Here is a 14,300-nt window from a genome sequence, read left to right as displayed (position 1 = left end):
ATCTAGGAGTTTTGAACAATAATTTAGAGTGACTTGAAGTCATTAAACACTTCAAAACTAATACTTATGTTATCCAAGTATTTTAAGATAGAAAACCATTTCATGTGACACCTTTTGAAATATGTGAAATCTACTGAGTGAAAACACAATTATAAAATACATAAGATTGATTTAATAACATATTGTTTTCTACTTGTATCCCCTTCCCCCATTAAAGCATTTAAAATCCTTTAAACATTGATTAAGGGGTATGAACTCACCTGTAGTTGGTGATTGGAATGAACTGAACGGGATAGGATGGCTAGGTGTCAAGCGAGGACTTGTGCACACACTACGATCCTAATGAACATATAATCACACATATATGCACTCAATTAGACTCAAATGACTAATTGATAATGTTAAGACATCCTAGACATAATAAACACTTTATATAAGTGTTTTAAGCCTTAAGGATTGCACCTAAGTTATTGTGGGACAAGGTATTTGTGTTTAGGGTTCCCAAAGGACCCTATATGAGAGTTTACTCTCTATAAACCATCACACATGGAGTTTACGGTTGTAAACTCTTGAGTTTACGGCCATAAACTCCCAAACATGTGTGTTTGGTGTGTTTTGAAGTCCCAAATGTTTTCTAGAATTATTCTAACTTAGTGGCTAATTCCTTGGAAGGGTTTAAGGTCTAGAAGTACTCCAAATAGGAGTTTACGGCCTCAAGGCCATTTCCCCTCGGAGTTTACGGCCGTAAACTCCCTTGGGGTGTTGTTTTTGTTGTTTTCAAGGCTCTTGCACTTGTGGGATATGTTCTAGACTTTTATTCCTAGTATTTGAAGGCATTAGGCACACCTTAGTGCCCTTTTTAGGAGTTTACGGCCCAAGAACCATGTCTTGGCCGTAAACTCACTTGGTTAAGTGATTTTGATGTGGTTTGGTCCTTCATTTTAAGTGGAACAATTTCTTGTAAAGGTCTAGGGCTTTAGGTGAAATGAAAACACCCTTTTGTCCATTTAAATGGAGTTTACGGCCTATGAGAGTTCTGGGCCGTAAAATCACTTTTATTTGTGTCATTTGATGTGTTTAAGACCTTATACCACTTGGGAAAATAGTCTAGATGCAAGCCTTGAAGTCCTAGTGTCCTCAAAACACCATTTTAGTGTTAGGAAATGGAGTTTACGGCCTAAGAGAGTTCTGGGCCGTAAACTCCCAATCTTGGGTGGATTTGTGCATGTTTTCTTGTCCCTAACTTGCATACATAATAGTCTAATGCTTTATCATGACACAAGTGTCGGTTTTTGGCTTCGTTTCGGGAGTTTACCGCCCAAGAACACCTTGGGGAGTAAACTCCTAGATCTAATGATTTAGCCATCTAAATCATGTTATAAGCATCTAATAAGCATTCTAATACTACTAGAAACGGGTACTCACAATCTGGGATAAAAACCCGAAGATCCGTCAGAGAGAAATGGCTTTTCTCTAGTTGGAATTGTGAATAATGAATTAATTTAATTCAGAAAACAATTTATAGTCCTGAATTATTTTGACAGAAAATATTTCTATTCTCGAACTTGGACTGAAACATTATGAAACTTGAAATGTTCAAATTTCAAAAACCCAGGAGCATCCACTCTCCTGATATTTCCTGAAGTGTAAACCCTAATGTACACAAACTTGTTCGGAAAAGTCTGTAAATCACTGAAATTGGACTGGCTTCTATTGAATAGATATTGTTTGTACAAATGGAAATTTCGGGTTGTCACATCATCCCCCGTTAGAAGGAATTTCGTCCCGAAATTAGAATTTAAGCAAGTAAGAAATTACACATAATTAAGCGAAAAGGTGAGGGTATTTCAGTTTTATCTGATCCTCTCGTTCCCAAGTGAATTCCGGTCCATGCTTTGCGTTCCAGCGCACCTTCACTATCGGGATACGGCTCTGCTTTGTTTGCTTGACCTCTCGGTCCATGATCTCTACTGGTTCCTCTACGAAGTTGAGGCTCTCGTTGATCTCGATCTCGTCGAGTGGAATAACAAGAGTCTCGTCAGATAGGCACTTTTTCAAGTTTGACACGTGGAAGGTAGGATGTACGTTACTGAGTTCTTTCGGTAGATTGAGCTTGTAAGCCACAGGGCCGATTCTTGCAAGAATCTCGAAAGGCCCTATGTATCTTGGATTGAGCTTCCCACGCTTTCCAAAGCGTATCAAGCCCTTACAGGGTGAGACCTTCAGTAGGACTCGGTCGCCCACTTGGAACTCCAATGGTTTCCTACGCTTGTCGGCGTAGCTTTTCTGTCGGTCTCTAGAGGCTTTTAATCGTTCACGAATTTGAACGATCTTCTCTGTCGTTTCCCGAATGATCTCCGGACCCGTGAGAGTGCTTTCGAGAACTCGTCCCTTAGCTAACTGGGTATCACCCACTTCAGCCTAGCACAGAGGGGATCTGCACTTTCGGCCGTAGAGGGCCTCGAATGGAGCTGCCTTTATGCTCGTGTGATAGCTGTTGTTGTAGGAAAATTCAACAAGGGGTAAATGAGTATCCCAAGCTTTTCCAAAGTCAATCACATAGGCGCGCAACATATCTTCTAAGGTTTGGATAGTTCTCTCACTTTGCCCGTTGGTCTGTGGATGGTAGGCTGTACTCATGTCCAGCCTAGTTCCTAGGGAACTTAGTAATGACTGTCAGAACCTCGAAGTGAATCTACTATCTCGGTCTGAGATGATAGATAAAGGAACACCGTGCAGTCTTACAATCTCCCTAATGTAAGTTCTGGTAAGTTTCTCCATCTTGTCTGTTTCCTTGATCGGTAGGAAGTGTGCAGACTTGGTCAGTCTATCGACGATGACCCATAGGGAATCAAGTCCACCCGTCATCTTAGGCAACTTGGTTATGAAGTCCATAGTGATCCGCTCCCACTTCCATTCTGGTATCTCCGGTTGTTGTAGAAGACCGGAGGGTTTCTGGTATTCGACCTTGACCATTGCGCAAGTAAGGCATTTACTCACGAAGGTAGCAATATATGCTTTCATGTTAGGCCACCAGTATAGCTTTTTCAGATCCAGATACATCTTATCTGAACCCGGGTGGACGGAATAACGAGTGTTGTGAGCTTCGGTCATGACCAAGTCTCTGAAGCCACCGTGTTTTGGTGTCCAGATCCGATCCATGAGGTATAAGGCTCCGCCACCCTTGACTTCCAAGTTCTTATCCATCCCTCTAAGGGATTCACCCGCCACGTTTTCATGTTTCAAAGCGTCGAGCTGAGCCTCCTTTATTTTCGTGGACAGGTGTGAATGGATACTTAGAGTCAAAGACTTGACTCTACGACCAGTATATTCTTTCCGACTTAGGGCGTCGGCTACTACATTGGCTTTACCCGGATGATAACGAATTTCGCATTCATAATCACTAAGTAGCTCGACCCACCGTCGTTGTCTCATGTTGAGCTCTTTCAGGTTGAAAATGTGTTGTAGACTCTTATGGTCTGTAAAGATCGTGCTTTTTGTACCGTATAGGTAATGTCGCCAGATCTTCAGAGCAAACACAACTGCTCCTAGCTCAAGATCGTGGGTTGTGTAGTTAACCTCATGTGTCTTCAGCTGTCTCGAGGCATAGGCTATGACTTTACCTCGCTGCATCAGAACACATCCGAGTCCTTGATTGGATGCATCGCAATAGACAATGAAGTCTTCTATTCCTTCAGGAAGGGATAGTATCGGGGCGGTGCACAAGGCTCGTTTGAGCGTTTGTAATGCTCTTTCCTGTTTCTCTTCCCAGTCGAAGGCCACGCCTTTCTGGGTCAGGGTTGTAAGAGGTTTCGCTATGCTAGAGAAGTTCTGAATGAACCTGCGATAGTAGCCAGCTGGACCTAGAAATTGACGAATTTCTGTAGGTGTCTTTGGTGCTGACCAGTTCTCGATGGCCTTAATTTTGGAAGGGTCCACGTGTATTCCTTTTTCGCTAACTACATGGCCCAAGAATTCGACTCGTCGAATCCAAAATTCGCACTTTGAGAACTTCGCGTAGAGCTTCTCCGTTCGCAATGTTTCTAAGATTTTACAGAGATGTTGACCATGCTCCTCCTTACTTTGAGAGTAGATGAGTATGTCATCAATGAAGACGATGACGAACTGATCCAAGTACGGACGACACACCCTATTCATCAGATCCATGAATACTGCGGGCGTGTTAGTTAATCCGAATGGCATCACTACAAACTCGTAGTGCCCATAACGAGTTCGGAAGGCTGTCTTGGGAACATCCTCCTCTAACACTCGTAGTTGGTGGTATCCGGATCGCAGATCTATCTTCGAGAAGTAGTTGGCTCCTTGAAGTTGATCAAATAAATCATCAATGCGGGGCAAGGGGTAACGATTTTTAATGGTAAGTTTGTTGAGTTCTCTATAGTCGATGCACATGCGAAACGATCCATCTTGCTTCTTGACGAATAAGACCGGTGCTCCCCATGGTGAGAAGCTTGGTCGAATGAATCCCTTCTTGAGAAGTTCGTTAAGTTGACTGGAAAGTTCCTGCATTTCAGCCGGTGCCAGACGATAAGGAGATTTGGCTATAGGGGTAGCCCCTGGCACTAAGTCGATTCTAAACTCGACTTGGCGTTGAGGTGGTAAACCGGGAAGTTCTTCTGGGAATATGTCGGGAAAGTCGCGTACTTCTGGGATTTTCTGAATGTCTTTCAGTTCTTGACTGGTATCGACGACGTGTGCGAGAAATGCATGGTATTCCTTCCGCAAGCACTTCCGGGCTTGAATGCACGAAATGATGCGAAGGCTCGTACTAGGTTTGTCGCCGTGGATAGTTAAAGTTTCGTTGTTAGGAAGGTTAAGACGAACTGCTTTTTCGAAGCACATAATGTCGGCACGCAGAAGACTCAACCAATCCATACCGATGATAACGTCGAAACATTTAATGGTAACTGGCATGAGATCTATCTTGAAAGTATGGCCATCTAAAGTTAGGGTACAACCTACGTATATGCAGTTTGTACTCTCCGTTTTCCCGTTAGCCATTTCTACTGTGAATGAATTGTCTAATGCACATGGTTTTTGTTTAACCAGGTGTGCAAATTTGTGACTTACAAAACTTTTCTCGGCTCCACTATCGAAAAGTCCTAGTGTCCTCAAAACACCGTTTTAGTGTTAGGAAATGGAGTTTATGGCCTAAGAGAGTTCTGGGCCGTAAACTCCCAATCTTGGGTGGATTTGTGCATGTTTTCTTGTCCCTAACTTGCATACATAATAGTCTAATGCTTTATCATAACACAAGTGTCGGTTTTTGGCTTCGTTTCGGGAGTTTACCGCCCAAGAACACCTTGGGGAGTAAACTCCTAGATCTAATGATTTAGCCATCTAAATCACGTTATAAGCATCTAATAAGCATTCTAATGCTACTAGAAAAGGGTACTCACAATCTGGGATAAAAACCCGAAGATCCGTCAGAGAGAAAATGGCTTTTCTCTAGTTGGAATTGTGAATAATGAATTAATTTAATTCGGAAAACTATTTATAGTCCTGAATTATTTTGACAAAAAATATTTCTATTCTCGAACTTGGACTGAAACATTATGAAACTTGAAATGTTCAAATTTCACAAACCCAGGAGCATCCACTCTCCTGATATTTCCTGAAGTCTAAACCCTAATGTACACAAACTTGTTCGGAAAAGTCTGTAAATCACTGAAATTAGACTGGCTTCTATTGAATCGATATTGTTCGTACAAATGGAAATTTCAGGTTGTCACAGAAATGATCTTTATGGATGATTTTGGAAACGATTTTGATATCGGTTTTGATAACCAACACCATTTTGTTGAAAAACCTTTCGAATTTGATAAAAACTTCTTTGTCCATGACTTTGAGCACACTTCCATTGTGCATAACTTTAACCAAAACTCCATTGCTCATGAGTTTGAGAAAAACTCATTTGTCCATGATTTTGAAGATTTCTTAGTAAACCATTTTGTCGAAAGTTTTTTTAAATATAGTTTTGACTCCTTTGAAAATTATTTTGTTTTTAAAATTGTTTATTTTGAAAATTCTTTGCATTTTGTAAAAATGTCTTGGTTGTTTTAGAGGATTTTTGTTTAAAAACATTTTGTTTGTGAAAAGCTTTTTCATTTTTCCAATAAGCTTTATTTTGTGCTTTTGATTTAGAAATTCCTTCATCACAATCCAATTTTCTACTCTTTCTTTGAAATTTGTGATTTAACCTTTTGATGTTTTAGATCATTAGGTAAAGAATCAACACCTTTTCCGTTGTTTTTATTATCAACAATCGTTTTTTCTATTTTCACAGTCCAAACACGTTTCGGTTTAGTTTGTTGTTGAAAAGTTTTCGAATTTTTTATTTAAACCATTTTCAATTGTGTTTTGATTCGAATAAAATCATTCTTTTGTTACACTCTCATAGTCTTCCTTTATTAATTTATTCGATTCAGGAGCCATATTATCACCATTTCTGTTGGTGACAAGGACTTGATTTGGAAACACAACTTCTTTTGAATCCTTGAACCTAGGATAAACCACTGCATTGTATTCAAGATAATGTTTTCCTTTGTCTTTCAACACCATCATGTACTCCTTTGAATCTTCGGAGACTTGATCTACCACAACTCTTGGAATTGATTTCTTATTCTAAACTTCATGCTCATCACTCACGTAGTCCTCAACCACAACATGATCACGATAATTACTGACTCTGGATGTCAAAGGTTTATTATTGTTTACTTTTGACATTGAATCATTACATTTTTTTCCTTTAGCCATTGAATTGACATTAATGACAGACAACCGTGAGTAATCAACACATTCTTCTGCCTCAATTTCACTGATGTTTTCAGAATTATCTTGGATATCAGCAAAATTTTGTTGAGAACCAAGTGTCAACTTCTCAGTCATGTTCAAAATATTGACTTGCTCATTTTTGGTTAAGGTCTCATTCACAATATTCACAAGATCATTAGTATTCAAACATTGATTTATATTTAAAATATAATATGAATATGAATCATTAGGAATTTTATCATATTCAGCTATATTACTTTCGTAGTCATATGATGTTTCATCTATTTGTTCTCTTTTATACGAAAGAAAGGGAAGCAATTTCCAATGATGTTCATCACATATGTCAGCTGAATGATAAAATTCTATCAGTTTACCATACTGACATTTAGCAGAATTACAATATACGTTTCATTGTTTAATAAGCATTGAATTGTCCATTCTAAGTCAGTCTCTATCTATTAAATTATTTTTTATTCTAAGATCAAGAGCTTCCACTAGTCCTTTCTTTTCTTCAATTCTATTTCTAGCTTCATATAATTAGGATTTGGACTTTTCTGCTTCACTACTCATGGAGATTAATATGTAATTAAGATAAGCACATGTATTATCAAAGTTATACAAAATATCATTATAAGAATAATAATGAATTTTAAATTAGTTAAGAAGATCACGTACCTTTATAATCATCGGTGATTTAGTCGATTTTGTCGGCACGAAACACCTCGTCATTTCCTTTAGCAACTAACGAAAAGTTCTTTGTCTCTGAATGAATTTCTTCAAGCCTCTCCACGTAATAGGCTTCATCTTTCACTCTCTCACTTTTCTCTTCTTTCTTCCAGAACATGAAATCCTTAGCCAAATGATTTGACACATTTTAGTAGTTACAGTCGAACCCAGAGTCTCCTTTCAGTTTCAACTCGTTCTTCTTCTCATACAAACCCTTAAGATCCTTCTTCTCTACTTTCGAATCATCGTTCACACAGTCCCCAGATGAACTGTTTCCTTTAACCTTATTATTATTATTGAATTTTGGATTAGAAGGCTTCTTAATGAAGTTCTTCACTTTGTTGTTCGAGTAGTATGCGACAGCTTCATCATCAGAGTTAAACAAGAAACCTACTTCACCATTCTTGGCTTCTTCATTAGATTGGAATTCAGATTACTTTGGAGCAACTTTCAACACCAAGGCCATAGGTCCTCCTGAACTCAATTTTCTTTCTTTAGCAATGTCATTAATCTCACTTTCATGTGCTTTCTGAAGGGTTTTCAGCATTCTAACACTCCTATGGTGTACATGCAACCCTAGAAACCTTGGATCTATGTTTTACTAAGATACATGAAAATTTGATTTTTCCAAGGTTCTTATCCTAAGTAGCATGACATGGGGAACTTGAAACATAAAAGCTAGTAGAAGAACATACCTTTCTTGTTGCTTGGATTACTTAAGAACTTTGTAAGCCTAGCATCCCAAATGTGATGCCTCAAATGTTTCACACAACACCACAACTATTGGCATAACTTTTAGAGAAGCACACTGTCACTCAAAATCGGCTAGCCCTCCTTGTTCTTCACTTAGTGCCAATTTTCGTAGCTTATGGAGTCCTTATATAGTTTGTCACAAGTAGGGTTACACCATGTAAACCCTAATTTACATGGCTTTTCATTTCCTCCATGATGCATGGGTTTTAACCTCCATGGACTATCCATGGAGCACCCTATGGGTTTTAGCCCAATCTAATAAACCATGGTTCATTAGCCCGCTATATAAGAATGGATGATTTACACAATCAACCACATATATTTAATTTGTCTCTTTTTTATCACAAAATTAATTCCAAATTAATTCTTGATCAACACTAATTAAATAATATGATTTCATATTAATATATTATAACTTATAATATATTAACAAATCATAAGTGTCCTTCTTCTTATTTTGTCTATCCAATTATCATGATGCCATGCAACCTAAATGGACCATGCCAACCGGGTCAAGTACAAACCAAAAATAGTTATAGACTTAGACACCTCATCCAACAGTCTCCCAATTGGATAAGTCTAATAACTATAACGACAAGTATGACTTCAGAAACCGATCAACAATCATAGCTCTTTCAACGTCTCGCGAAACTAAGATGACGTGCCCTTTAAGATAAGTGATCATATAATCCTCTGCTCTCAAGATATCAGCCGAAAAAATACATGGAAAAATGTCGTACTTATTGTCCAACAATTTGTTTCCTGGTTTCCGATTTGTTTGACATAGAACTAAATTGAACACATCAATTTGGTTATGATCGGGCCTGATACATAGGTCAAAACAATATCATCGAGGGGCCCATATATGGCTTCTAATCCTCCAAGGACTAAAAGGAGCAGATAAACTTCGACTCATATGCTTATTCTACTACTTGTTGAATCATACACAAAGGCATGTTTTATAACATTGAGTTACCAATGCGTTTTCGTACAATCAATGTATAACCGACTCATAGTCAACAACTCATATCTCTAGGTTTGAAGACTTATATGATATTACCGTCTCATGATCACTCGAGATAAGTTCCATGAAGTGATACAAGTGAGGGTGGGTTGAATCCAATACTCGAATCACTATTCCCGAAGTACTCATGAACACTGCATCCCCTTTGTCCCATCATGACAATTTTGCCTCATTACCTACTTCCAAAGTATGATTGACTGTGGATGGTTGGAAAAATATGATAAACCGTAACATAATTATTCTGGAAGTCAAAATATGCAAAATTGAAATGATAGTAAACGTTTGACATAAGATAGTAACACTTTACTTATAAATAAATAAATACTTTTATTTAATCATCAAATGTCAATTACACTTTAGAAATTTCAAAAGCTATCTAATTTCTAAAACTAATATCATCCTTTAGCCCAATGTGCCTTGCATGCTTAAGATGCATGACCCTACTCAGTCCCTTCGTGAGGGGATCTGCTGGGCTCTCATCCGATGATACCCTCCTTGCCACAAGGAGTCCTTCTTCTATTCGATGTCTACTGCAATGGTATTTGCTGTCGATGTGTCTGGATATCTCGTGATCTCTTGGTTCCTTGGCTAAGGCAAGTGCACTTTCACTATCACAGAAAATCTCTATAGGCTCCTTTATAGCTGGTACTACACCAAGGTCTCTAATGAAGTTCTTCAGGCATGTCGCCTCCTTTGATGCCTCGCTTGCTGCTATGTACTCTTATTTGCAAGTTGAATCAGCCACTGTCTCCTTCTTGGAACTTTTCCAAGTGATTTCTCCTCCATTTAAGGTAAAGACCCAGCCTGACTGAGAACATAAATTATCCCTATCCATCTGGAAGCTAGGATTACTATACCCTACTATTCTCAAGACATTACTCACACCGAGGGTAAGGATCCAGTCCTTAGTCCTCCGCAGGTACTATAGAATGTTCTTTACCGTAGTCTAGTAAGCCTTGCCAGGGTTCCGAAGAAAGAGTCAGCGGTCCGATCCCTCGTACGCCCAGCGTACCATCGTACGCCCCGCTTACTCGGATGCTAGGCTCCGGTTCATCCACGTCGCCCCGATGCTTTGACCGAGGATGCGATCATCCGTGACGTCTCGTACACCCTGCGTACAAGAGTACGTCCCGTGTACCGAGGTCCTCCAGCCCCTATATAAAGGGTGTGAGGGTGCCGACCAAATTTGCTAATTTCCTTCGTTTCTCGCGCCGAAGCTCTGCGTTTCAACCCTCGGAGTCATCCCAAAGGCCCGATTTTCATATCCAAGGTGGGAAGAAAGTGTTACACTCCCGAGACTCCCGAGATTTTCCGAGAATCTCGAGAGATCCGCTTTCTCGAGTAGAAGTTCTACTCGGTTTTCCTCACACTTTCTTCAATCAATCAAGTGAGTTCATACCCCCTTCAAACACACTTTAAATACATTTTAAATGCTTTTTATACTCTTTTAGGGAGGGGGAATACAAGTAAACATACGATTATTATCGTGTATTTTATAAAGTTTCACTTCACTTGTTTTTATCGAATAAATCACTTGGAATTCATTACTACTATGGAAAACTCTTGTCATACTTTGCATGCATTGGACTTATACAAAGTATGTAGTGATTTCAAAAGTACCTTTCGTTGCTAAGCCGTTTTATACATTCTAAAAACTTATGATTTATGCTTTGTCAAACATTGTGAAAAAGGATAAACTTTGCATACAAAACTATTACTTTAATACAGACTTAGTTGAGAATCCATGAGACGTGTATATCTTCAAATACTACCTTCTTGTTAGAAGGTAATACTACAAGTCCTGTCTATAACCAGAGTCTCCCGTTAGGAGAACATGTCAAATGTGTATAGATCTATATAGGAAGTCATGATCCCGCGCCCTGACTGTTAGCTACAGTCCGTCCTTTGGGGTGACAGTTTGTCATAACGCTACGACGCCTGAAGAACGTCGCTACAGGCATATTATGTTTAGTATGGTTATAAAACTCACCGGATATACAATTATTATGGTATTATGCTTTTATGAACGAGTAGCTATTAAAACTATTCTTCATCTAACAAGTGCGATCTTCGTATAGCTTTATTATATAAAACTATGACACAACTTTTAAGCACGTCGGTTGCTTGCGATTTTCGGTCTTAGAGACTGCCAGTTATGTTAGGAAAATAAGGGTTTTTCCTGTATACAAACCAAACAACTAATAGGAAAATAAGGGATTTTCCTGGTGCAATTATTTACAACTTATAACACGAACATTCATATGCATTTCATACTTTTATAAGAAAATAAGGGTTTTTCTTGGAAAACACAACAATTCATATCTCAAATATTAGGGAAAATATGGGATTTTCTAGATCTAATACATTCATTTTCAACACAAAGAATCATAACTCTTTACATTTGAAATACTGCGCTTTCTGGAAAACATACACGAACTTTCGAATGGCGTACATTTTCTCAAAATACTACTCATGAACTCACCAAATTAATTGTTGACACTTTTTTGGAAATCAACTTTTGGGGATTAACGTGCTGACGTTAATTACTTCTTTTGAAAGATGTATATGTATTTATCTTTTGAACATGTAACGAATACAATTATGTAAACATTTTGGAAACTTTAATATATATGGTGGTGTGTACTTTCCTTTCTATGAACTGTTATGATACTGAATATGACGTCCTCCGCCCCCGAACGTTTCCGCCGTTCTGGTTTTGGGGTGTGACAGATTGGTATTAGAGCATTGTTTATATTGAGTTAAGTATATCAAAACCATTTTTGGTATACAACTATAAACACAACTGGGCAAAAACACTCTGAGTAAGAGTCATACTTTTAAAATTAAATTTATTTAGTTTTGTAAAGTAGGCATGCATTCATTTCATATTAATAACATGGTCAATATCATAACTAAAACAATATAGAAGTTTTATAAATAAGTTGTGCAGTGCAGGTATGCCTTGGGACATGTAATCGGAACTGGGAAGAATGTAGCCTGATCAACTATATTTGTCCAAGAGCTGACTAACGTATGCCAGGGAGTGTCTGCAATGGACAACAAATTTAAAACTTACCAAAAGCATATCGTTAAAGAATACTAAGGGAGTATTCGAGTGCCTTCAACCATTAAACTTAAGAGTAAATTCCATGTGCTTTAGCTTATAGTCAACTCTTAACCCCATTCTCATATAGACTCAAATGGCTGGATTCCATCACCCCGGTGACCCCTACTACCCCAACCAAGGTAATAGAGAAGGGATAGAGAATGATCCTGAAGAAGGAATGCAAGAAGAATCAGACTCAGATCCCGAGAACAATAACCTACCCTTAACGGCTCCAATTCAAAATCCTAATCCTCGATCGGAATTTCATGGCTCGACGCCCCTTTGGGCAACTAACCTGAATAGGTGGAGCCGCGAACAGGATCAACCCCTTCCATTCGACGGAGACCGAAGCTTCTACAACCTAAGCGAGGGAGGCTCAGCAGACAGAGCCCTTCCTATATTGGTTCGTCGGATTTCTCGCATTGGTGAACAAGGACGGACGACCATCCATCGAACTGAGGAGAATGATGCGAACACTGGAGTCAACACAGTTCGCATCTGACAGTTAGGATTAGCTCACGAGAGAATCGTAAATCGAAATGAAGCGTTGCAGAGAGAGCTAACGGCAACTCAAACCGAAGTGATAGAACTTCGGACACGCCAGGCAAGACATGAACTACGTATGCTCGAGATGGAGCGTCAGTTGGCAGAATCTAAGGCCCATGTAGCCAGCTCGCGTAACAAATAATACCTGTCTGACTTCCAAAATTTGTCATAGCATAAGACCTCGGATAAAGTCCTTACTTTTCTTAACCTTGTAATCGGAGACCTTTAGATAGGTCAAATTTTCCTAACTACAAAATGTAACGCACCATGTTTTATAATATATGATGTATTTCCTTTATTAAACCCTTTGCATACCCCTCCAATTCATGTTTTTATCTACTCTCCTTATGAGTCGAACTTAAAACCCTATTCAGGGGTAAATCAAACTTCTGATATAACAAATCACTAATGCGCGACTTTCGAATCATTAAAACTTATAGTTTTTCATGTTATTTCCTTATCAGAACAATGTCTCCTCGTAGATCAGCACGTAGAAACGCAACCCCACCACCACCTCCTCAATATGACCCCAACATAGTGCAATCTACTATCATTGTGGCAGTAACAACTGCACTGTCTCAAGAAAACTTTAGCGGCGCAGCAAGGATTGGAAATAATCAACTTACCAACGCAAACCCATTCCTATGATTGGACACCGCCACTTTGCAAGCTACAGTTATAGCCACGGTGGCAGCCATTATAGCATACAATAACTCTGTCAACTCAAGCAGGGAAGGAAACGATATCAAAAATCCTAATCAAAGAAACAATCGAAGCCACCTACCAGTAGCTACCTACAAGAATACCGCAAGGTGCGAATACAAGAACATGAAACAAAAACCCTGGAGCAAGAGGGGAGGCAAATCAACTCAAAGAAACGCCAAAAAGCAATCAACAAACCATACCCCTACACACAAAAGGTCGTACAACGGCAACCGGCCTAAGTGCAACCGATGCAACTTTCATCATCACGGATCTTGCCGTGAAATGCATTGCGTTAGGTGCAATAGAAAGGGACACACCGTCCGCTACTGCAGCGAACTAGCCCAACCAACTGCTCTAGCCACAAATGTAGGAGTAGACCGTCCTTGTTATGAGTGCGGAGTAACGGGACACTTCCGAAGGGACTGCCTGGAGTCAAACATCATGAATGCTGGTGGAGGAGGCCAAGTATTCACAATGGGCCAAGAGGAGGCTATTGCAGACCCCATGGTTATTCTGGGTACATTTCTCCTTGATAACTTATTTGCATACATTCCATTTGATAGTAGGGACGCAGAAGAGTTCCGTGAGTCACAAGTTTAAAAATCTACTCGAACAAACACCCTAATCATTAAACAAAACTTTCAT

The sequence above is a fragment of the Lactuca serriola genome, chromosome 8, assembly GCF_051521515.1.
Source record: "Lactuca serriola cultivar US96UC23 chromosome 8, Lser_US96UC23_V15, whole genome shotgun sequence".
Lineage (NCBI taxonomy): Eukaryota > Viridiplantae > Streptophyta > Magnoliopsida > Asterales > Asteraceae > Lactuca > Lactuca serriola.
This window is presented reverse-complemented; position numbering follows the sequence as displayed.